The 22932-nt window shown below is 59.2% G+C and overlaps 2 protein-coding genes across 10 annotated transcripts in view; one reads left to right on the forward strand and one right to left on the reverse strand.

Annotated features, from left to right (window-relative positions):
* The window catches only part of MACROD1 (mono-ADP ribosylhydrolase 1), a 169782-nt gene that overhangs the window by 27107 nt on the left and 119743 nt on the right, over nt 1-22932 (reverse strand). The window lies entirely within an intron of this gene.
* FLRT1 (fibronectin leucine rich transmembrane protein 1) overlaps nt 10339-22932 on the forward strand; it is a 91320-nt gene continuing 78726 nt past the window's right edge. For 4 of the 5 annotated variants that reach the window (XM_030811027.1, XM_030811030.1, XM_030811031.1 and 1 more), the window contains exon 1: nt 10339-10528. The gene's annotated coding sequence lies outside the window, so the exon portion shown is untranslated. Of the gene's footprint in view, nt 10529-11001; nt 11144-22932 lie in introns of those variants that run through there. The other variant, XM_030811028.1, reaches the window with a different exon arrangement.

The following is a 22932-nucleotide window of genomic DNA, read 5'->3' on the forward strand; positions in this document are numbered from 1 at the left end:
TGCTGTTATCATTCATTGCAATGCTTGTGAGATTTATCTGGGCAGGCCCACACTGCTCTCATGGGCCCCTCACCCTTTTTTTTTTTTTTTTTTTCAGACGGTCTCACTCTGTTGCCCAGACTGGAGTGAGTGCAATGGTGGGATCATAGCTCACCGCAGCCATGACCTCCCGGGCTCAAGAGATCATTCTGTCTCAGCCTCCCAAGTAGCTAAGACTACAGGCACACACCACCACACCTGGCTAATTTTAAAATTTTCGGGCCGGGCGCGGTAACTCATGCTTGTAATCTCAGCACTTTGGGAAGCCGAGGCGGGCATATCACAAGGTCAAGAGTTCAAGACCAGCCTGGCCAACATGGTGAAACCCCGTCTCTACTAAAAATACAAAAATCAGCTGGGTGTGGTGGTGTGTGCCTGTAATCCCAGCTACTCGAGAGGCTAAGGCAGGAGAACTGCTTGAACCTGGGAGGCGGAGGTTGCAGTGAGCCGAGATCGTGCTATTGCACTCCAGCTCTGGGCAAGAGAGCAAGACTTATCTCGGGAAAACAAACAAAAATTTCACAGAGACAAGATCTCCCCATGTTGCCCAGGCTGGTCTTGAACTCCTGGGCTCAAGTGAGCCTCCTGCCTCAGCCTCCCTAAGGGCTGGGATTACAGGTGTGAGCCACTGCGCTCGGCCTCTTGTTCACTGGTGTTTAATGTTCCATGGTGGAACTACCCCACGCCCAGCCACCCATTCTCCCACTGACCCACAGTCAAGCATGCTTGGTTTTGTCTCATGCAAACACAGTGGCAGTAGCATCTTTACACGCCCCATGCACACATGCACCAGAATTTCTCTTGGGTCCACGCTTAGGAGCGGACTGCTGGGTTGTGGAGTGCGCATATCTTAACTTTACTAGTTATTGCCAAATTGCTCTGCAAAGTGGTTGTTCAGATGATCGTTTTAAAATATAAATTAGATCATGTCACTTCCCTGCTTAAAATTCTCCAATAGCTTCCGATTATACTTAGAATAAAATCCACGCTTCCCTCCATGGAGGCATGGCTGTATCCCACACCCCTCCCCCACAATTTCCTGGCCTCCTTTCTCTTCCTTCAATAGGTCTGGCTCTTTCACGCTCCAGGGCCTTTGCACATACAGTTCCCTCTGCCTGGCACACTCTTCTTCCAGCTCTTCCCAAGCTGAGCTCCTTCTTATCCTTCAGGACTCAATGAAAATGTCACCTCCTCTAAGGGGCTGCCCCTGACCACCCAGTTAAAGGGCCTTCTGCCCCATTCCTCTTATCAGCCTCTTTATTTCCTCTGGAGCCCACACCCTGGGCCCATAACGACCTCATCCTCTGATGTGTTTGCTGGTTTATTGGGGGGACAACCTCATCTGCTCTGTACATTCCTGGATCCCAAAGGCCAGCATGGCCTGGCACCTAAGAGTTCCTCTTAGGACTACTCATTCATTCGACAGACATTGATGAGGTCACCGATGTCACAGAGGGTGAGCAGTGGGGAAAGGGCTTTGCAGAGGGGATTGTGGCTGAGAGGAGGGCAGAGAGGTGACCAGGCCCACGGGGCCCTCCCTGATCCTTCTCCCACAGTCATGGGGTGTCATGGCGGGTGCTGGAGCTGGGAGTAGCAGGGTTGGTCTTGCCCTTTAGAAAGACCCTCTTTAGAGCTGGGGAAGGGAGCAGATTGAAGGGGTGGGCCTGGAGGCAGGGGCTGCAGGTGAAGGGATGGAGGCAGGGGCTGCAGGGATGGTGGTGGCTGAGGATGGGTTGAGGGAGGGCTGGGAGAGGTGGCATGATTGAGCCCATGGGACCAAAGAGAAGACCATGGAGATGGGACTAGATCAAGGATGCGATTGGCTCAGAACTGTGGCTCAATCCAGTCAATGGAAGAGCACATTGTCTATGAAGACACAGTGGTAGCTGTAGCCCTCCCACCCTCCTGCCCATGCTGGCTTCCACCACCCTCTGCAAGAAGCTGGGAGGGGGCTCATTCATGTCTAGCCCACCCAGAGGCTCAGGTCTTAACCTCTGGGGTTATAGCCTCCCCCTGGCCCCCAGTGACTGCTTTGAACACTTCCCCAGACGCTGCCTGTAAGCACTACACCGGGCCTACAGTTTCCGTGGGCGGATCCTCCCGGGGCCCCCAGCAAGGAGCCCTTGACCTATGTTCCCCTCCCCCACCACAGATTTGAAACCAACGCCCTAGAAGGAAAGGAACTGGAAGAAGGTGGCACAGCTGAATTGTCACTTTGCTTTTTGGAATATGAAGTGTTGCACCAAGGCCAAAAACGTTCCCTTCTCAGTAAAGACAGAAGAAAGGCAGCAGCCACTTGCTGCACAGGGAATCTAAGTCAGACACCAGGAAGCACCGTCCTCTGCCTGCCGGGCACCCGCCGCCTCTCTGCAGCCAGTGGCTGCTCATTCTCTGAGGCTGCCCAGGACTCTCAGGACACGGGGCTGGGCAGGCGGAAGAAGCAGTTGTGTCTGACTCTAAAACTAGTGCTTCCCCAGTGGGGAGTGCCTGGGAGGCGCATGGGAAGGGCCGGGTGGGGTGGGGACCAGGCCTTCTAGTTCCCTGCTGTCCCCAGCGCCAGGGCCTGTGCTGAGGGTCTGGAGCCGAGGGTGCCCCTTGCCCTGTGTTATTACCCCTCCCAGGCCTTGTCCTGTGGGGACACGAGAGGACCCTAGCCTGGTCCCTGCCTGCCTGCCTACCTTAGGGCTCCCCTGGCCTGGGCGCCTCCTCTTCTCTGTTCCCCTGCCCTCCCAGCTTGGGCTCCACGCTGCAGAGGGAGGAGGGAGAGGGAGGAGGGAGAAGGGTGGAGGGAGGTGGGAGCAGGACGCAGGAGGAGGTCACTGTGGCAGCCATTGGTATGCGAGGCCTGGCCTCAGCCCCTCTGCTCCCTCCGCGGCCCAGCCTTTCTGCTCAGCTCTTTAAGAATCCCTCCTCGGCAGCGGCAGCGTGCTGGTTGCTGGGCAACCCCATCGCGCCCCGCCCCCTGCCGCTGGCGCTGGCCCTCTTCCCCTCCCCCTCCTCCCGCAGCTCCTCCCAGTGCCCAGCCTCAGCGGCGCTGGTGCTCCTAGCTCAGAACCTGCCAGGCCTGGCTGCTGGGGACACCTGTGCCCCGCAGGTAAGGGGCTTTGAGTGACTACATCCAGCCCCAGCTCTGGACCACAGCCCTGCCTCCCAGGAAGGACTCAGGGAGGGAGACCCCGGGCTTAGGACACTCTTTCTCCTTACTTCCCTGCCCCTGGAGCACCTAGGCCAGCAGGCAAGGGCAGGTGAGGGGTCCCAGAAGATGCCATCTGTTTCCTCAACCCCAGCTCTGCAGCCCCAGGACTCTGGGAGAGGGACCCTGGGCTCAGGGCACCCCACCTCAGACTCTCCCATCCCCACCTCCCCGCCCCAGGGCACCATCAGTGGCCTTAGCTTTATTGGCGTCTGTTGGGGGACAGGGACAACCCAAGGGGAAGGGCCAGGAGCCGCTTGAGTTCCCAGTGAGGTGGGGAGTGGCCACCTGCTGCGGTTGGTTGAGCCGGGTGCGGGTGCTGGGATGTGGGCGCTGGGCCTCAAGAGCCTTTGCGCTGTGGGGGAGGCTGAGGCCATAAAGCAGCTCACACTGGGGCAGAGGAACGGGAGGGGAGATGAGGGGGCTGCAGAACTTGGAGCCCCTGAAACAGGAATCTGGCGGCCGGCAGAAGAGGCACAGTGATGGGGTGGGGGGATCCCCAATAGAGGTCTCTGAGGCACCAATCTCAGAGCCTCCTACATCCTCAACCTTGGGCAGTCACAGGGACCCCGTCCCCTGGCTCCCTGATGTCTTGGGGCTGCCACCTTCTCTTTGGATCAGGCCCCACCTCTCACTCCCAATGGCATCCCCTTTCTCACTGTCCCGGGCTCCAGCCCCCATCTGCTTCCACCTGCTACAGACTCTGCACCGGCCAGAAGGCCCAGTCTCTCTCCTGGAGGCCCTTCCCAGCCCACCCTGCACAGCTGGCCTCGCCCCCACCCCCCTCTCGGACCCATGCCCATGAGCTGCTCATCACACAGACCTCCCTACCCTGGCTGAGGCTGGTGTCTCCACAGGGCTGTCTTTCAGGACACAGTTTACATCTCCTTCCTGAACTTGGGATGTGTGTAACAGGTGAATGACAGCTGGAGTAAAGGAAGGTCTAAATCACCGCAAAAAGCATATCCTCTGCTGCGAATGATCGCTGAGAAGGGAGGGAGCCGGGAGAGGCAGCCCTGAGTATCTGGAAGGGATGGGGGCAGGGGAGGTGATGTCACTGATGGGGAGCAGAGGAAGCTCCCAAGGGAAGGAGGGGCCCATGAGAGAAGCCTGGCCACCAACCGCCTCAGTCCTGCTGGGGCCGGGGGCTGACCAGCTAACACGTGGAACCACCCCCCACCGGGTGACACAGTCTTGCCTCTGCCCAGGCCTGCGTTCCCACCCTGTCTGTCTGCCCACCCACCCAGGGGCAGCTGGTTAGACCTGATCTCCCCCGTCATGTCTCCATCACCCGCCAAACTCACACCCAGACTCTACCCACTCCCCAGTAGCTGGATGTGCATCTGGCCCCCCAGAACCCCAGGAGCCATCATCTCCGGGCAATTCCCAGTTTTATGAATCATGGTTGGCCTTGGGACAGCTCCGTCATTGTTGCCTTGAAGGGCTCTGTCAGCCTGATGCTCGCTCCTGTTTAATGTTCTGTCCATTCATTTATTCGCCACATTCACCAATGCCTGACCATGCTGTCCCCACATGCTGGACACTGTAGCAGGGGTTGGGGACACGCAGGAACCCAAATAGGCCCGGCTGTGCCCTCAAGGTGCCCACAGTCTGCTGGAGAGATGAATACTAACAAAACGCGCATCACTGGGCACAGATGCCTGTGATTCTAAGTCACGCTACTATTGTGTGTACTCCCCAGGAAGCAAACACACCGCCAGAGAAAAAATCAGCCACACCCGGATCTTAGAGATGTGGACATGTTGGCCGGTAGACGAAAAACGGAGTCATAGAAATCATAAGCAATCACCAACGAGCTGAGTGCTACAAAACAGAAGTGGAGGAGGGAGACAGAAGAAGGTGACCTAATCGGGAAGGTGGGGTTAGAAGCTGGGCATGGTGGCGCGCACCTGCAATTCCAGCTACTTGGGAGGCTGAGGTGGGAGCATCACTTGAGCTCAGGAGTTCGAATCCAGCCTGGGCAATATAGTAGAGCCTGTCTCTTAAAAAAAAAAAAAAAGGAAGGTGGGTGGGTGGTGGGGATGTGGGGGTTAGGGAGGCCTCTCTGATGACAGGTTGGCCAGGCCCTGGGCTGATGAGGAGGAGTAGTTAGGACTGGAGAGGTGGAAGGGTGCAGAGAAGTGAGACCCTTGTTTCAAGGCCTGGGGGCAGGAGCATGCTGAGGGGAGGGATGAGGACGAGGAGGAGGCAGGCACTGGAGCAGGGCTGGAGGCGTGCTCTTGTCCTGGCTGGCAGCCTCCCCAGTGCCAGTGGCCTGGTCTGACCTGCCTTGGGCCCCTCCCTGCTCTCAGCACCAGTCCTGGGGCTTGCTGACTTCACCCTACCTGGCTTTGTCCCTTCTGTGCCTGCTCCTTGGGGCACCCTCTCTGGGACTTTCCTCCTCGGCTGGAGGTCTTGCTCTCTGGCTCTCCCTGAAGCTCTCTGCCAGGGCCCACCCTCCTGGTCCTAGACCTTGTGCTTAGAGGAGAGAAGCCCCAGCCCTCTGAGTTGTGCATAATGGTGGGAGGGGAACACATGTGGAGTTAGAACTTGGATCAGAGAAGCTGCTGGAGCCTGCCTGCCTTCCTTCCTTCTTTCCTTCCTTTTTTTTTTTGTGACATAGTCTCACTCTGTCGCCCAGGCTGGAGTGCAGTGGCACAATCTCTGCTCACTGGCAACCTCTGCCTCCCAGGTTCAAGTGATTCTCCTGCCTCAGCCTTCCCAGTAGCTGGGATTACAGGCATCCACCACCACACCAGCTAATTTTTGTACTTTTAGTAGAGACGGGGTTTTGCCATGTTGGCCAGGCTGGTCACGAATGCCTGACCTCAAGTGATCCACCTGCCTCAGCCTCCCAAAGTGCTGGGATTACAGGCGTGAGCTATCGCACCCGGCTGCTGCTGGAGCTTTCTGATGTGTGCTGGCCAGGTGTCCCTGAAGTGGCACGCACAGCCTGCCTACCCACAGGTTACATATCCATGCATTCGTGTGAACATCCCATAGTATACTGGGGCATCACTGGGGCCCTGGGCTAGGAGTCCACCCCTCCTTGGAGGTGATACCCAGGCTGGGGCCTGTGGGAAAGGCTGAGGCCAGGGTTGTGCCCTCTGAACATCTGCAATTTGTCCTTGCCTTGGTGCCAACCCCTGACCACTGCCCTGGGATGGCTTCATGCCTGGATGCCCAGCACAGAGCCTGGGGCTAAGGGTCCTTGATGATGACCACAGACCCCACCCCCAGTGAGGAAGACCCTGTTCCTCCCTTGAGTCAAGTCACCTCCTTCCCCTGCCCCCAGCTGAGAACAGGCCCAAGTGAAGCCAGCGGTGGCCCAGCTTTAGTTGACCACAGTCTAATAATGGTGAGTCGTATCGTATACTTCGTATACTTCACTGTATACGAAGCACTTTCCTCCTGGGACCTCACTGGACTCTCGCTAGCCCTAGGAGGTCTGAGATGGCCCCGTTAAGATAAGGAAATGGAGGCACAGCAAGGCTGGGATGGTGCCCAGGGCCGATGGCTGGTGAATTGCAGGATGGTGAGCAGGACCCAGATTTAGGGGCTCCGAGAGGGTAGATGGCAGCTGGAGAGGTAAGGATGCTTCCCGCAGGGCCAGGGTGACCTTGGCTGCCCGGTGGTAAGGCCCACCACACCAGGCTTCGTGGGTTACTGCCCCTCTGGGAGCCGGGAAGCTAGGGCTTGGTGAGCTCAAGGTTGAACCTACAAATCATCGCCGGGTGACGTGAGCTGCCCTCGTGGCTGAGTGCATCCCCCATGAGTGCCCAGCAGGGACTAGCCCAGTCCTCCAGCCCAAGGCCACACTGCTTTTACCAGTCACCTGTGTCCTCCTGGAGCCCACAGCTCCCAGGGGCTCGGCAAGCGTTTGTTGACTGAACAGCGATCTTTCTGACTCTCAGAGCCCACTGTCCCCTTCCTGGAATGACACTCCCTCGTGGTGCCCTACTCCTTCCAAGATAAAGTTGAGGCTCTCCAGGTTTGTCTAAGACCCTGCACACCCATCCTGACACCAGCCACCTCATCTTCCACTATGCCCCCCCGGCTTCTGTCCCCCACTCTAACCAAGAATTCCTGAGCCTCAAAGCCGAGGCTGTTTCACGTCACAGCAACTGTGAGCTTCTGCTGTCTGCATGAACATCCCTCCTGCCCCTCCAAGACCCAGATCAAGAGGCACCTCCCTGGGGAAGCTGATGTCAAAATCGACTTGGCCCTGTGTCTTGGGGTCACTAGGTAATGCCTACTTCAGCAAGATCTTGCTAAGCCATAACTGTCTAGGTGCCCAGCCCCCATGCTAGAGTTTCAGCTTTGCCAGGGCGAGATCCAGCAGGGCGCGATTCACTTCTGGTCCCTGGTGCCCTAAACAGCGCCTGCACACAGTGGACTTCCAGCCATATCCCCTGAACTGTGCACAGCTACCAGGCATGGCTGAGCAGGTTATTCCATCAGCTTTGTGGAATATCGTGCAGCTGTTAAAACCACAATTATGAAGATGATTTTTGTTTGTTTTTTAGGGACAAGGTTGCCCAGGCTGGAGCGTAGTGGCAAGATCATAGCTCACTGCAGCCTCGACCTCCTGGGCTCAAGTGATCCTCTCGCCTCAGTCTCCTGAGTAGCTGGGGCTACAGGTGCCTAATTGGTTTTAAATTATTTTTTGCCGGGTGCGGTGGCTCACGTCTGTAATCCCAGCACTTTGGGAGGCCGAGTTGGGCGGATCACCTGAGGTCAGGAGCTTGAGACCAGCCTGGCCAATATAGTGAAACCCTTTCTCTGCTAAAAATACAAAAATTAGCCAGGCGTAGTGGCGCATTCCTGTCATTCCAGCTACTTGGGAGGCTGAGGCAGGAGAATTGCTTGAACCTGGGAGGCAGAGGTTGCCATGAGCCGAGATCATGCCATTGCACTCCAGCCTGGGCGACAAGAGCGAAATGCCATCTCAAAAAAAAATTATTTTTTGTATTTTTTTGTACATTATTTTTGATCTCAGACTCCTGGCCTCAAGCAATCATCCCACCACAGCCCCCCAAAGCTCTGGGATTACAGGTGTGAGCCACCATGGCTGGCTTGAAGATAACATTTTGATATCTAAGTGTGACATGTCAAACAGAGCTACAATCATACAATCCATTCCACTGCGAGGCACTGAGTACCCGTGCTCTGTGCGAGCTCCGTGGCTTGGCATGGGGGTGGCAGGGATAGAAAGGGGTCTCTTCTTCAAGACATTTGGTTCAGAAGAGGAGGAAGGCTTGAACATAATTCCTGAGCCACATGCCAAGCGTCATGATGGAGGAATGACGGAGCCCCAGGGCCACACGTCCATCTGGGGGTCTGGGAAGGCGGAACAGAAACCACAGCTCTGTAAAAATTACAGCCGTCTCTGCATGGACAAGCCTGGAAGGGAGCAGAGGAACGGAAGCTGTTGACGCCACAGGGCGGTGGCATTGTGGGTGATTTTTCTTTCTTTTATTGTTGGTATAATGCTGTTTGGGCAATAAATAAAAATTGGGAGGAAAAAATAGCTGTTTGGTGAACTGAGTAGAAATCGGGAGAAGGAAGAAAGGGAGTTAAGGGAAGGGAAATCTGGAAGGGTGAAGTGAGGAGGGAGAGGCAGGAAGGGCAAAGACAGGCGCACGCAGAGCGCAGAGCGCACAGAGACCAGAGGCGGCAGCCTCAGGCTAGGCCCCAGTCTGTCCCCGGGCTGGGCGCAAGAGGGCTGGACACAAGAGGGCTGGGTTTGCACAGGGAAAGGAGGGGGAGAGGTGCTGGAGTCTCTGTGGGGGACCCTCCCCAGGGGGATCTGGGAAGGCACCCCAGAGGGGAGGTGGCCTCCAGGCCTCGATGGACAGCAGAGGGTCCCAGCCAGACTGTGGGCGGTCTGAGGGTGGATCAGGAGCATTGGGGCCCTGGTGGGGGCTCTGGGGGGCTTGGGACTCAGAGCAGCCACTGACAAGGTGATGAGGTCTGACCAGGGCAGGCCAGGCTGGGTATATGGGAGAGTCCCTTACTTAGTGTCCCAGCGAATGGCAAGAGCACGGGGACTTTCAGGCTAAGAGGAGGCTGTCTGGTCTAAACACTCCCTCGCCCCACCCAGATGCCACACCACAGGCATGAACATCTTCCTAGTCTCTAACAGGTGCCAGGCACCGGGCCAGCCACCCTCCCATTCAAGGTCTTCTTGATCTCTCACAGTAACCTTTGGAGCTAGGTAGTAACGCTCCCATTTCACAATCCAGGACACTGAGGCTGGGAGAGGTTCAGCAACTTGGCCAAGGTCACAGTCAGCTGGGGATGGGAGGGGGCGCTGGCATGGGACCCTGGCACTGCCCTCTTAATAGGTGGGAGGGGTACTACTGGGGAGCGCCCGGGTGTTTACAGCACGCGGCGGATAAGAGGGTCTGCCCAGGGAAGGGGCGCCAGGCAGGAAGGAAGGGGTTACTTTGGCATGCAGAGTAGGCGGTGGGTACCTGTTTGTGAATGAATGCATGGGTGGACGGATGAATGAATGAATGAATGGATGGATGGATGGAGGGATGGTTGAATGAGTGGGTGCGGAGAGGAGGGTGTTGCGGAGGCGGCGCGTGAGCTAGAACCCCTTTCTCCCCCGCCTCCGCGGTGGAGGCTGGCTTTGGGAGCCTCCCTCCCCCCACTCCCCAGAGGGGTCGGCTCCCCCATCCGCCCTCCCCCCAGGCAGTTTAGCCGAGGGCGGGGGAGCGGGGCGCGGAGGCCGCTTCTCCCGGGCTGGGCCAGAGTCCCCGCGCGGCGGCGCAGCCTCCCGCGCCGGTCCCGCCGGCCAGTGCGCAGCGCGGCGCCCCCGCCTCCGCCACCTCCTCCCAGCCCGCTGCCTCCCCCTCCTCCTCCCCTCCCTCCCTGCTCCGCGCCTGCACGCACGGCCCCCGCCGCCGCCGCCGCCGCCGCGAGGGGAGAGGCGGCCGCACAGCCTGGTTCCCCGCGCCCTGCTCGCCGCCGCCGCTCGCGCGGGCACCGCCGCTGGCCCCCGCCCCGCCGCCGAGCGCACCCGCCCGGGCACACGCACCCCGCTGCTGGACGCACCCCCCGCACTCGTCCCGCGGCTCCGCCGGGCGCCCGAGCCGGGCAGATGCGCCGCCGCGCGCCCCCCGCTCCGGGCCCGCCACCGTGCTCTGCCGCGCGCCGGGGGCTCCTCTCCCGGGCCCCCCTGGGCGCCCTCCGGCTCTGGTTCCCGCCCGCTCCTTGGAATAACCCCTGAGGCTCCAGCCGTCACCGCAAAGTTTCCCGAGGAGACCCGCCTCTCCGGCCGCTGCGCAGGTAGGGCTGGCTGCACCGGGCGGGGGTCGGGGTCCGCGCGTCTGGGACAGGGCGCCGGAGCCGGCGGGGCGGGGGCCGGGGGCCTGGGGGCCCCGAGGCGCCACGGGGTCAGGCAGCCTGGCTTTGCCCCAGAGCGGCGGGAGACGGGACGCCCAGCCTTTGGGATTTGGGGTGGGGGTCCCTGAGTCAAGAGCCAAGCGCCAGTGGCGGTGGCGCTGGCCCCGCCGCGGGGAGACGCGGGGTGCGCGGCCGGCGGCTCAGCTCTCCCGAGCCGAGGCTGGAAAGGGCGGGGGTTCAGCTGGAGCTCTAGTCCATGCCCTCGCTGCGCCCCCAGGGAGGGTGGCTGGCCCGTGAGGGGCGTCAGGCCGATCATGTGGGTCCCAGCTCCCGCACTCGGGAACCGGAGGAGGGCGCGCGGCCAGGGACAGCCAGCCGGCCCGGGCGCCGCGCTCCCGTCCCCACCAGCCGCGTGAGTCACGGTTGGAGCGAGGTTTTATTTTTAAAACGACTTCAAGGGGGGCATGAGCAGCCTCCAACTTCCCTCCCTGTGCGTGCTGTGGACCGTCAGCCCTGAGCCAGGCGGGGGCTGGGGCCGTGCACCTGGCGGCTGGAACGGTGAGACCACTGTGCCTGGGCGGGGAGCGGCGGGCACCCCCCATCCCCCAGCTCTCAAGACAAGGAGGCGGCCCGACCCGGCGGAGCATGCCCCTCCTCGCGGGCACTGGAGGCCCCGGGGAGGAAGGCTGGGGAGTGTTGTCGCCCAGCTGCAGGGAACCGTGGCTGATCAGAGCTCCCCGAGGAGGAGAAAGTTGTGGAGCAGGGACACCAGGGAGCTGCCACAGCCTTCCCGGTGGCCCCGGGAGGCCTTCGAGGCCCTCCAGGGTGGGCAGTTTTGAGAGAATACAGCCCAGCTGGGGTGTGCCAGGCCCCCGAGGCCCAAGCCAGAGCTCTGATGTGAATAAATACAGCCAAGGCTGGGGACGGAGGTGAAGGGTGACTGAGAACAGCCCTGCCTCACCGCGGCCCCTACGCCCTCGGGTTGGATGGAAACCAGCCCCTCTACATCCCCCTCCCCAGGTGGCTCAGGAGTTAGGAAGCAGGCTGCCTGTGGGGGGAACCCACGATGCCACTGTGGAGGGATGTGGCTGAGGCACCCTGTCTCTGCCCAGCGGCCGCGGGGGAGGCAGCCGCGCTCAGGGGCTCCAGATTCCGGTTTCTGGAGTTGAAAGCTACTGCATCTATTCCGCCAGCCCAGGGAGGAGAGACACAGACATCACCTGTCAGCTGGTGCTGACTCCGTGGGCGACTGTTCAGGGCTTCCTCAGAAGGTTTAAAATGGAAATGGCCTGAGCTGACGGGGCCAGTGCCTGGGAGGGGACGCTGCCTAGCTGGGCCAGCAGTGAGGGGGCCCTGGTAGGTGTGAGAGCCAGGAAGAGCTGAGGGCTGTCATATCTGGCTGAAGGGTTGGCCATGGGCACAGGGTGTGTGTGTGCGTGCGCCCGGTCCCATGTTCTTTCCCAGACACAGAGACTGGGTACTCTTCAGTAAAAAGCACCCTGACCCCAGCATGGAGGCTCCCTAGCCCACACCCCCGAGGCAGCTGTGGCCTGCTGGACTTCACCTAGACCTGGGTCTATGCGTCTGCACTCTACCATTTATCAGTCCCTCCACCTCCCTGTGCCTCAGTTTCCCTTATTGGTAAAATAGGGTTGATAGTGCCACCTCCTGAGCCTGAGCCAGGGTGCTGCTTTGTAAGTGCATTTGACGCATGTTGTCAGTGGTCCTGCTCCTGGACTGGAGGATTCTCAAGGGCTGAGGGTACCTGCAGGGACGTTAGAGAGTCGGGGAGTCGGATTTTCCCACCCCCAGCCAGTGTGCTGTCATTGGACTTCATCCTCACGCTGGCCCTCAGCGGCAGCACCCTGTGTCCCCTCCTCCCCATCTCCGAGGCCTCCCATGGAAGCCCCTGGGAGATCCGCCCAGCCTGTTTCTAAGGAGGTGATGGGGAGGGGGTGCTGTCACCCCACCGGTCACCCACTGCCAGGGCTGTACAGACTCAGCTCTGTAGAGATTGATGCCTGGTGGCTGAGCCTGTGTCGCATTCGCTGGGTGACCCTGGGCCTGCAGCCTCCCCTCTGGGACCGGCTTCCTTGCCTGCGCAGGGGTTTACAGCAGTTGCCCCACAGAGAGGATGCCTGGGTGTTCTGCGTGTGGGCACAGGGAAGGGCGGTGCACACATGAGCAGGTGGCATCTGTGCTCGCTTCAAAGTTAGCTGAGAGGACTAGGGCTCCAGGTGGCCTTGACCCTGCGGGTGTTGAGGGACGGAGAGGTGGGTGTAGAGCCCAGAGGCCGACGAGGTGGCAGCTGTCAAGTGGCTGCTCTGGTGCAGGGGGAGGGTGAGGCCTCTGGGATCAGCTGGGCACAGCCACCTCTGCCCAGTCATGGGGCTAGCAGCCCCGTCCCCAGCCAGCCAGACATCCCCAGAATCAGGGCTGGACATGGCCTGATCTCAGAGATGGGGCCTGTCTGGGGCTGTGTGGGTCTGGCTGTGCTGGCCCTTCTGCTCTAGAGTCTGGAAATGATATCAACCACCTAGTCACCTCTGTTGATCATGTTCCTGGGACACTAGAATGCCATCACAGGGTCCTAAGGACTTTCGGTTCCTGGGGAGGGTTTCTCTACCTGGCCTGCTGACCTTCGGCAAGTGACCTGCCTTCCTCATCTGTAGGGTGGGGTAACAGCAATACCTACCTTGGGGAGACACCCACTTTGAGAGGATGCGTATGAGTTTCTAGCAGAGTTCATGCCTAGCAATGTGGGGCCCTTGCCTGGTCTGCACCCCTCGTTCACTGTGGGCCAAGGGCTTTCAGCTTCTTCAGGCCTTGGGGTGGCAGGGAGGACTGAGGTGGCCCTCATCCCCTGCAGGCAGGGGCCATCCACTCTGGTACCCGGCCCAAGGGGCAGTGGGAAATGCACCAGAGCAAGGGGGAGCTGGAGGGCTTTTGCTGAGGTCCCTTATAGGATGGGGTGCGTGAGGCATGTGGGTGAGCGAGCAAGGGTGGACAAGAAGGGGCGTGGGTGTGGCGAGGGTGCTAACTGCCTACAGTGGGATGGGTGGGGACTGCCCCAGGGGGTCGCTTTCCCTGCTCACTGGCAGAGGAGAGCACCAGCCTCTGGGAGGCCCAGGCCCCAGGCCCTGGCTGCTGCCCCCGGTGTACTGCCCTCCGAGTGTGTTTGAGGTCGGGGCGGCGGGGGGTCCCTCCTCAGAACCTGTGTTGTTCTCCTGGAGACAAAGTTCAGGCTCTGGCTGGCCCACGAGGCAGCTGCATTCTGTCCTCTGCCATGGGACACTCACCCTGAGAGGGCCAGGGCTGCGGTGTGGGGCAGACTGGATGGCCGGGAGATGGGAAAGGACAGCACCCCTGTTTTGCCCTCCTCCCCCCGGACAGCCTGCCTGGAGTTCTCTGGCAGCAGCTGGAGCCGCCAAGAGGGTTCCACGGAGCAGGCTGTGTTTGCGCAGGCCTGTGTTTGTGTATTTACCATCGCTCGAGGCCCCCAGAGCACTGCTGCTCCCCCGGGCCAGCGGCTCTGCAGATGATGTCAGGGTTTGGGGGCCTCTCCTTGCTTTGTGGAGATTGTTTGCTGGATTCCTGCAGCCCTGGGTTTTAAACTGACAACCTGCAGAGCTGGTGGCTAGTGAGGGTGGGGGAGAGGGCAGGGAGGAGGATGGGTGGGAGTCTGGGGCTGAAGCCATGGAGAATAAATGGGCTGGCCCACCAGTGCTCCTCTGGCACCCCTGGCTCCCTGGCTCTTCTGTTTTCCCTTCCCTCACTCCTTCCCTCCTTTCCTGCTCATTCATTCATTCATTCATTCTTGAGATAATCATTGAGCATTAGCTATTGCCAGGCACAGTGCTGGGCTCTGGGACAAAAGTGGGGAGCAAAAGCAGTGGGTGTCTTGCCCTCAGGGCGCTGCCAGTCAGATGTGGTGTCAGACATTAGTCAGATCTACCTCTTCCCTGTGAAGCCTTGGCTCTGAAGGCACAAAGTGGTGAGGTCAAGTAACAGAGGGGCCTGCTGGGGGCTGGGATTGATGGGGACTTCCCAGGGAAGGGGGTGCTTAAGATGTGAAGAGTGAGCTGGAGCCGGGGAAGGGCAGGGACAGAAACAAGGGCCTGGAGGACAGGATGGATAGAGAGGGCTGCATGGAGACCCCTTGGCAGGAGGGCAGAGGGGCTCGAGGCACCTGGCCAGGGCTGGGGCTGGTGGGCTGTCTCCCTGGGTCTCTATGGCCTATCCCTCTCCAGCTCTCTCAGGATTCCTGGGTCTGCCTCAGGGACCCTCTGCCTGTCCTTGTAGGTGGGCCTCTGGAAGAGTGGGCTTCCTAGGCCCAGGATGCCAGGTCCCCTTTTCCTGAGAGCTGTGTGTTCACCTGCATAGACAGGTTGCCCCAGCATCTGATGGGCTGTGAGACAAATGTGGGCTTGTTTATGACAGGGGCGGTAGCCCTGGGTGGACCGAAAGCTATTAGTGATGAAGAAGAGTCCGCAGAAACCCTCCCCAGCCCTGAATGTTCCCGGTGCAGGGAAGCGGGCTGGGGTGCAGGCAGAGGGAGAAGGGAGTGAAGAGGCTGTGTCCTGGAGGGCCCCGGACCCGGCTGTATGGGGCTCAGCTAGCCACTAGGGGACACTGCCTCCCAGGCAGACCGCAGGACCCAGGCATCCGACGTCCGGCCAGGACCCAGGTGCCGCAGGCTCTGCTTCGAGGGGTCGAGGGGAGTCCTCATGGGCAGACGGGGGTCTCTTGTCTGGCTGGCAGGGAGGCAGTGGCCAGGCTGGTTGGGGATGGCTTATACTTAATTAAAACTGGGGTCACAGGGCGCTGGTCCTGGCCATTCCTGCCCGCGTCCCTCTCCAGAGGCAGCTCTGTGGCAGTATTTTTTTCACGCCCCTTTCCCTCCTTCTGCCTGAATTAATTGTTGGCACCAGATTACAACAGATTTAGCAAACTGTAAAAAAAAAAAAAAAGAGAGAGAGAGAGAGCATGAGTGAGAGAGGAAGAGAGAAAAGAAAGGAGGGAATGCCTTCCGTGAGGAGCCGGCATTTATCTCCAGAAGCAAATTGCTCTTGTTGAACCGTTCCTGTCGCCCCCCACCCCTCCACCCCCCGTGACGCCTGGGAAATGCTGCTCGGGAAAATGTCCTCAGAAATGCTGCCGGGTGCTGGAGCCAGGAGGGGCTTTTCCTGGGGGAGGTCAGCCAGGGGCTGCGGAGGAGAGGAGAGCTCAGGGGAGTGTGGAGGGTGCCCGGGGCTGCTCTGGAGGGTGTGTCAGGGGACGCCTGGCTGGTTCTGAGTGGTGGCAGGGCTGGGGCTTGGTATAGGGCAGAGCGAGTGAACGGATAAATGAATGGAAAAAGGGGTGCAGCCAGGACCGAATGACCGCCTTGGGAGCTGGTGTGGTGGCAGTGGAGGGTCCAGCCTGCCCATCAGGATTCCTAGGGACAAAATCCGAGGGACTGAGCTGTCTCTCAAGCGACATAGCATCTTGGGTCTTGGATCCAATTCCATTTCTCTCTGGTCAGACCAGAGGGGGCCTGGCTTTGGTTCAGGGAATCTGGCTGTTAGGGGGTGGGTGTCTGGCCCTGGGGACATGGCAAGTCGCAGAGGGTCACGGGAGTTTGACCTCAGGGCTGAGGGTGCCCCGCCCAGTTAAAGCACAGGGGTGAGATTCGGTGGGCTGAGAGTCCCTGGGCTCCTAGCCTGGGCTGGGCTGCCCCACCCTGAGTGGGGACTTGGGTTCAGTGGGGGGCAGTTAGGGGCCCACCCTTCCTTCTTTGCCCACTCACTCTCTCAGGCAGCGGCCACAGTGGGCCAGGCCTGGAGCTGGCCACAGGGGAGGTGGCAGCGGCCCAGTCCAGTGGGACCAGGCGGGAGGGGGAGACAGATGCGCACCACGCTCACACCTCTGGTGGGCGCACATGCACCTTCATGCACACACTCTTGCACACACATGCTCACACCTAACCCACCTTCCTCTCCTGTCTTCCCTGAGCCAGCCTGAGCCAGGCTCTGAGGTGAATGAAACCCACATCTCACCCCCACCTCTGGAAGCTGCCATGAGGAAGGGGCTGGAGTGGCTGCCCCACCCTTCCCGTGCAGTCCCCTGCCCTTCCTGCCCCCAGACAGTGGCCATCTGTTGCCCAGGCCCCTCTCTGGGGAATGGGTGGGTGCGAAGGAATGAGAAGTGGGAGTGACAGCCCCTCCCCTAAGCCCTGCTCCAATGGAGGAGGCCCTGTGATGGCCAGCCCTGCAGCGTAACCTTTGACCCCAGGGAGCCAGCAGTCAGGTAGGCTCTGGGTAAGGCCACCCCCCTGGCCAGCCGATGGGGGGCTGGCTTGGTGCCCAGGCCTGTGAGGGTCTTGGAAGCCCTTCCCTGCCTCACTGGGGCTGCATGCCTCCTAGGCTGTCCACCGGTCCCAGGGAGATAGATCATACAACACTCCCCTGACCCCCCAGTCACAGTGGGGTGCTCCATGCCTCAGTTTCCCCACTACTGGAAAAGGGGTTGGACCACTAGGTCCCTAATAGCTGCCACTCAGAGCAGCACCATGGCTCTGAGCCCTCCCAGTTTCCAGGGGCTTCTGGCTTGACAAGCTCTGCCTGGTTTATCTTCTTCCCACTGTGAGAGCAGGGAGACTGAGGCACAGAGTGGAGACATGCCCTGTCCAATGCCATGTGGTGGTCAGGACACACCCCGGGGCGGCAGGGCTGTGAAGTGAAAGTGCCAGGCTCTGGAGTCGATGGACTCGGGCTCGAAGCGCACCTTTGTTACTTATCATCTGAGTACCCTGGACGCCTCACGTCCCCTCTCTGTGCCTCAGTCTCCACACCTGTGAAACAGGATGATGGCACACGTGCTCACATCCCAGGGTTAGCATGAAGACTCCACGTGACTGTGTCCACAGAAGGGCTTTGTGGGAACCAGTAGTTACTTCGAATCACTGGACAGGCCCCACCAGAGAAGTGCTGGGATAATGACCCTGCTCGGGGCTCTGAGGAGCTCAGGGGCTGGAGAGGGGCTGTACAGGCTAGCTTTCCGCCCTCAGGTCCCCACCCTCTCTGGCAGGAAGGCTTGTGGGGCACTGCTGAGCCCCGAGGTCTGGGGCCCATGCAGTAGCAGGTGGAAGGCATCAGGGAGCAGTGGACTCTAACTGCCTGGTTGTGACAAAAGGGCAAGTTGGGGTGTGGGTGACTCCTCGGGGAGCTGGGGAGAGCTGGGCTCTGGAGGGCTCTGGAGAGCAGCAAGGGTTAGGAGGCAGCAGGTGTGGGAGGGGCTAGAGGTCAAATCATGGACAGGGAAAACATGGGGCTCAAATGTCACCTTCTGCTCATTAAGGGTGGCAGAGAGGTCACTGCAGCCATTATTGAGTGTTTACTGCATAGGATGCGTATTTCATAGAGCACCATGCTAAGGACTCTACCTTGCAGAATCCCACTGAGGCTTCACAACAGCCCCATTGCACGGAAGAGAAAACTGAGGCTCAGGCAGATAAAGTGATTGGACCAAGGTCACGTAGCCAGGACATGGCATCTTTTTTTTTTGTTTTGACCGAGTTTCACTCTTGTTGCCCAGACTGGAGTGCGATGGTGCAATCTGAGCTCACTGCAACCTCTGTCTGCAACAGGTTCAAGCTATTCTCCTGCCTCGGCCTCCCAAGTAGCTGGGATTACAGGTGTGCACCACCACACCCAGCTAATCTTTGTATTTTTAATAGAGACGGGGTTTCTTTTTTTTTTTTTTTTGAGACGGAGTCTCACTCTGTCACCCAGGCTGGAGTGCAGTGGCGTGATCTCAGCTCACTGCAAGCTCTGCCTCCTGGGTTCATGCCATTCTCCTGCCTCAGCCTCCCTGGTAGCTGGGACTACAGGCGCCCGCTACCACGCCCAGCTAATTTTTTGTATTTTTAGTAGAGACGGGGTTTCACCGTGTTAGCCAGGATGGTCTCGAACTCCTGACCCTCAGGTGATCCACCCGCCTCAGCCTCCCAAAGTGCTGAGATTACAGGTGTGAGCCACTGCGCCCGGCCCAGGACATGGCATCTTAAAGCATATGCTCGTAACCCCCCCGGCCTACAACACATGAGAGTAATCGACACAGCAGTAGTAGCTGACATTTATGTCACACTTACTATGTACCTGGTGGTTGGCAGTTCCCCCAACAACTTTTTTTTTTTTTTTTGAGATGGAGTCTTGCTCTGTCGCCCAGGCTGGAGTGCAGAGGCACAATCATAGCTCACTGCAGCCTCTAACTTTTGGGCTCAAGTGATCCTCCCACCTCAGCAGCCCAAGTAGCTCGGACTACAGGCACGCACCACCACACTGGCTAATTTTTTAATTTGGCAGAGATAAGGTTTCATTATGTTGCCCAGGATGGCCTTGAACTCCTGGCCTCAAGCGATCCTCCCGCCTTGGTCTCCTGATTACAGGTGTGAGACACTGCACCTGCTCCCCCAGCAATTTCTGAAGTAGGCACTATTATTATCCTGATTTTACCCCAGGGGCAAACTGAGGCACTGAGTGGCGAAGTCACTTGCCCAAGGTCACACAGAGGAAGGGGAACCACGTTCATTAGGGTGAACTTGGGTCCTTTACAAAGGAGGATGGGAAACTGAGGCATGGAGATGGCATGTAACTGCCCGAGGTCACCAGGGCCTGAGCTTTGCTATCTGTCATGCTCCCCCCTCACCAGACCCCTCCCCAAGCTGGGGACCTGCCCAGGACCTCTGGGCTGTCTCCTGTGGTCTAAGAGCCTCATGCTTCCTCTTCCTTGCCTGGAATCTGCCTTCGTTTCCTGAGGCCCCACTGTGTGCTGGGCCTGGGGCTGGTACTGACAGTAGGTGATGTCATTTAACATATGTGTCAGAGAGGAATCAGGGAAGGCCTCATAGGAGAGGTGTCATTTGCACCTTGGAGCCAGGCAGAAGGGCATTATTCCTGGAGAGGAACAGCCTTGGCAGAGGCATTGTGAGCGGTCAGGCCTGTGCGGGCTGAGGGGGAGCAGTCCGGGTGCATGTGGTGGGTGGCATGTGCTTCTGCCTTGGCCGAGCGCTTCTCTCCAGCCCAGACGCTGGCCTGTGACGTCAGCAGGTGGCCCAGCTGGGCCTCGCTGCCCGCTGGTGCCCTCGGGAGGAGTGGGGCGGGCGGTGGGCGAGGGGGCCCGGGAGGGTGCTGGCGGTCTGCGGTCACGGAGCAATCTCCATTAGGGCCCGTGAGCCAGTGGCAGCAGCTCCTGGAATCCTATTAAAAGCTTTTTCATTGTTCCCCGCGTTATGCTCTGCTCCGCCGGGACCTGGGCATGTTGATAATTTATTTGTGGAAGGGAAAGGGGCGAAGAGCGCAGGAGAGAGGAGGAAATGTCGTTATTTACTCAGCCTGGTTTCTGCAGCATGGGCCCTGCCGTGGGGCAGCTGGAGAGGGGGCTCTACCACCCCTATCCCAGCCTCTGGGTCACTTATGGGACCCAATTTGGTAGGTGGGGGCTGAGGGTCTGCCGAGGGACCAGCGGCGTTCAGCTGGGGTAGCCACCTTGCTGCGTCCTGAGGGTGCAGATTGGAGAGACTACTCTTGGGGTCGCAAGGGCAGGCTCGCATCCCTGCTCCTGGCCAGCCATGTGGTTGCATAAGCCACTGTACCCCTGGATGCCAAAAGCCAGAAATAGACCTCACTTTTCTGGGGGATGAGAAGGAATTCAGAACTAACAATAATAGTAATGACAGGTGGGCATGGTGGCTCAAACCTGCAATCCCAGCATCTTGGGAGGCTGAGGCAGGAGGATGGCTTGAGGCCAGGAGTTTGGGACCAGCCTGGGCAACATAGTGAGACCCCATCTCTTAAAACAATAACAGCAGTGATGCCGGCTAACATGACTGAGCATTCACTGTGGACCTGCAGTGTGCTAAGCATGTCACGTACAGTACTGTATCTCATTTAATCCCCGTAAGTGGGCACTGATACTGTTATTATTCCCTTTTTACACATGAGGAAACTGAGTTACAGGCAGCCAAGGTCACGCAGGTTCTGAGCGGCAGGGGTAGGATGGGAACCCGGCTTCTCTTAGCACGGTTGCTGCTTCTGGCCTCCTGAGCCTCTGTCCCCTAGAGCAGCCGACTCCCACTGGGTCCCCGGTGCCTCTCATCCAAAGTGAGGAAGCCCCAGAAGACGGAACAGGGGCCACCTCCTACAGAACCTTCTAGTAGCAAACTTAGTTGCTACTAGAGCCTGGTGGGGCACAGATGAGGAAACAGAGCCTTACAGAGGTGACAAAGGCAGGGTGGAGCCAGGCTGGCCCTGGGTTCCCAAAATGTCCCCTGTGCTGGGGTGCGAGGCTGCCCAAGGGGACAGGAGGGAGCTGGGTCCTATCCTTGCCCTGGACCCTAGACAGTGCTGGCCTTTGTCTGGGACCCTGCGCTGTGCTCCAGCCCAGGTCAGCTTCATGCACACTCCTGACTGGCCCGTTCTTTTTATCTTTTTGAGACGGAGTTTTGCTCTCGTCGCTCAGTCTGGAGTACAAGATCATGTACCCTCCCAAGTAGCTGGGACTACAGGCGTGTGCCACTATGCCCAGCTAATTTTGTATTTTTAATAGAAGCAGGGTGTCACCATGTTGGCCAGGCTGGTCTCGAACTCCTGACCTTGAGTAATCCGCCCGCCTCAATCTCCCAAAGTGCTGGGATTACAGGCGTGAGCCACTGCACCTGGCCTGGCCCGTTCTTTAAGCTGTGGAGGCAGGAATTCACGGTGTGATACGAAGTCTTCCCCATCCCTGCCTCTCCCCATCCTCTAGCCAGACACTGCTGGACATTTTAAAAAACTTGAATTCAGTCAAGTCACGCACTAGCTCTGAGACCATCAGTGGCTCCCTAGTTCCTGAGAAGTCCAGCGCCCTCAGCCTGGCATTTCAGACCTTCCCAGCATGGCCCTGGCTGATGCACCAGCCTCGCCCCAGTGCCTCCCCCGGCCAGCATGCTCACACCTCTGAGCCTTCGATGTGCTGTTCCCTGTGTCTGGAAGGCCACCCTCACTCCCCGACATTGGCTGCCTCATGAAAGGCGGTGCAGGTGACATTGGCTGCCTCATGAAAGGCGGTGCAGGTGGCACTGCCTGCCTCCACCCACCTGTGGTGCCAGCCCCCTGCCCCAGCGAGGTGCTGCTGAACTGTGGAAGCAGTCAGATTCCTCAACTCCTCCCAGCAAGCCTTCCCGGCCCAAGATTCGCTGATAAATGGATTTCTTTGTACAACAGCCCTGGGAGTGGGTAGCGTGAGCCCATTTTAAGAAGGTGAAACCTGAGACTCAGGAAGGTTCAGTCACTGGGCCAAGGTCACCCAGCAATCGGAGGAGATGAAGCCAGGTCCATGCCATAGGGTCCCTGTCCTGTTCCGTTTCACCCCCAGCAGCCGTAAAGCAGGTGGAGGAGTGACCAGCTTGGCATTCCCTGAGCCCTCGTCACCTGCCTGGCATTCACAGAGGATCACATTTATCTTTACAGTGGCCCAGATGTACTTACAGGCTCCATTTTACAGATGAGGAAACTCATCTGTAGGGAAGGAAGGCCGGGCACGGTGGCTTATGCTTGTAATCCCAGCACTTTGGGAGGCCGAGGCGGGTGGATCACCTGAGGTCAGGAGCTCGAGACCAGCCTGGCCAATGTGGAGAAACCCCGTCTCTACTAAAATTACAAAAATTAGCTGGGCATGGTGGCAGGTGCCTGTAATCCTAGCAACTTGGGAGGCTGAGGCAGGAGAATTGCTTGAACCCGGGAGGTAGAGGTTGCAGTGAGCTGAGATTGCACCATTGCACTCCAGCCTGGGTGACAAGAGTGAAACTCTGTCTCAAAAAAAAAAAAAAAATAAAAAAAAAGGAAGGAAGCAGGGAGGCAGAGCCCCAGCCCTGCAGCAACTTCCTGGGACCCTGATGGTGGATAGGAGCTTTCCCAGTGCCCTGTGTGCTGGGCCTGGGCCACCACTTCAGAGTGGGGACGTTGGCAGGCCTTGCCCGCCTGAGGCCCAGCCTGGCTCTCAGGCCTGCAGCTTGCTCTGACCGGTGGGAGGCAGTGGGCCCAGAAGCAGGGCCGGGCGGGGGCCCTGCCCCCACGACAGCTGCCTCTCTGGCACTGGCCTCTCAGACAGACAGGGCTTGTGAGAGCCGGGGGCCTTCGAGGAGAGCTCAGCTCCCGCCGACAGCTACTCAAAGGCCTCATTGTGGCAGGAGAGTCTGCCATGGGCAGCTGCCCCCATGGGAGGTACAGACAGAGCTCAGCCTTTGTGCCAGTGCACTGTCCCTGCCCTGACCTAGGGTCAGCAGGACAGAGGCCCTTGTCTGTGGAGGCTGGGGGCCTCCCGGGGAG

The sequence above is a fragment of the Nomascus leucogenys genome, chromosome 4 (genome assembly GCF_006542625.1).
Source record: "Nomascus leucogenys isolate Asia chromosome 4, Asia_NLE_v1, whole genome shotgun sequence".
Classification (NCBI taxonomy): domain Eukaryota; kingdom Metazoa; phylum Chordata; class Mammalia; order Primates; family Hylobatidae; genus Nomascus; species Nomascus leucogenys.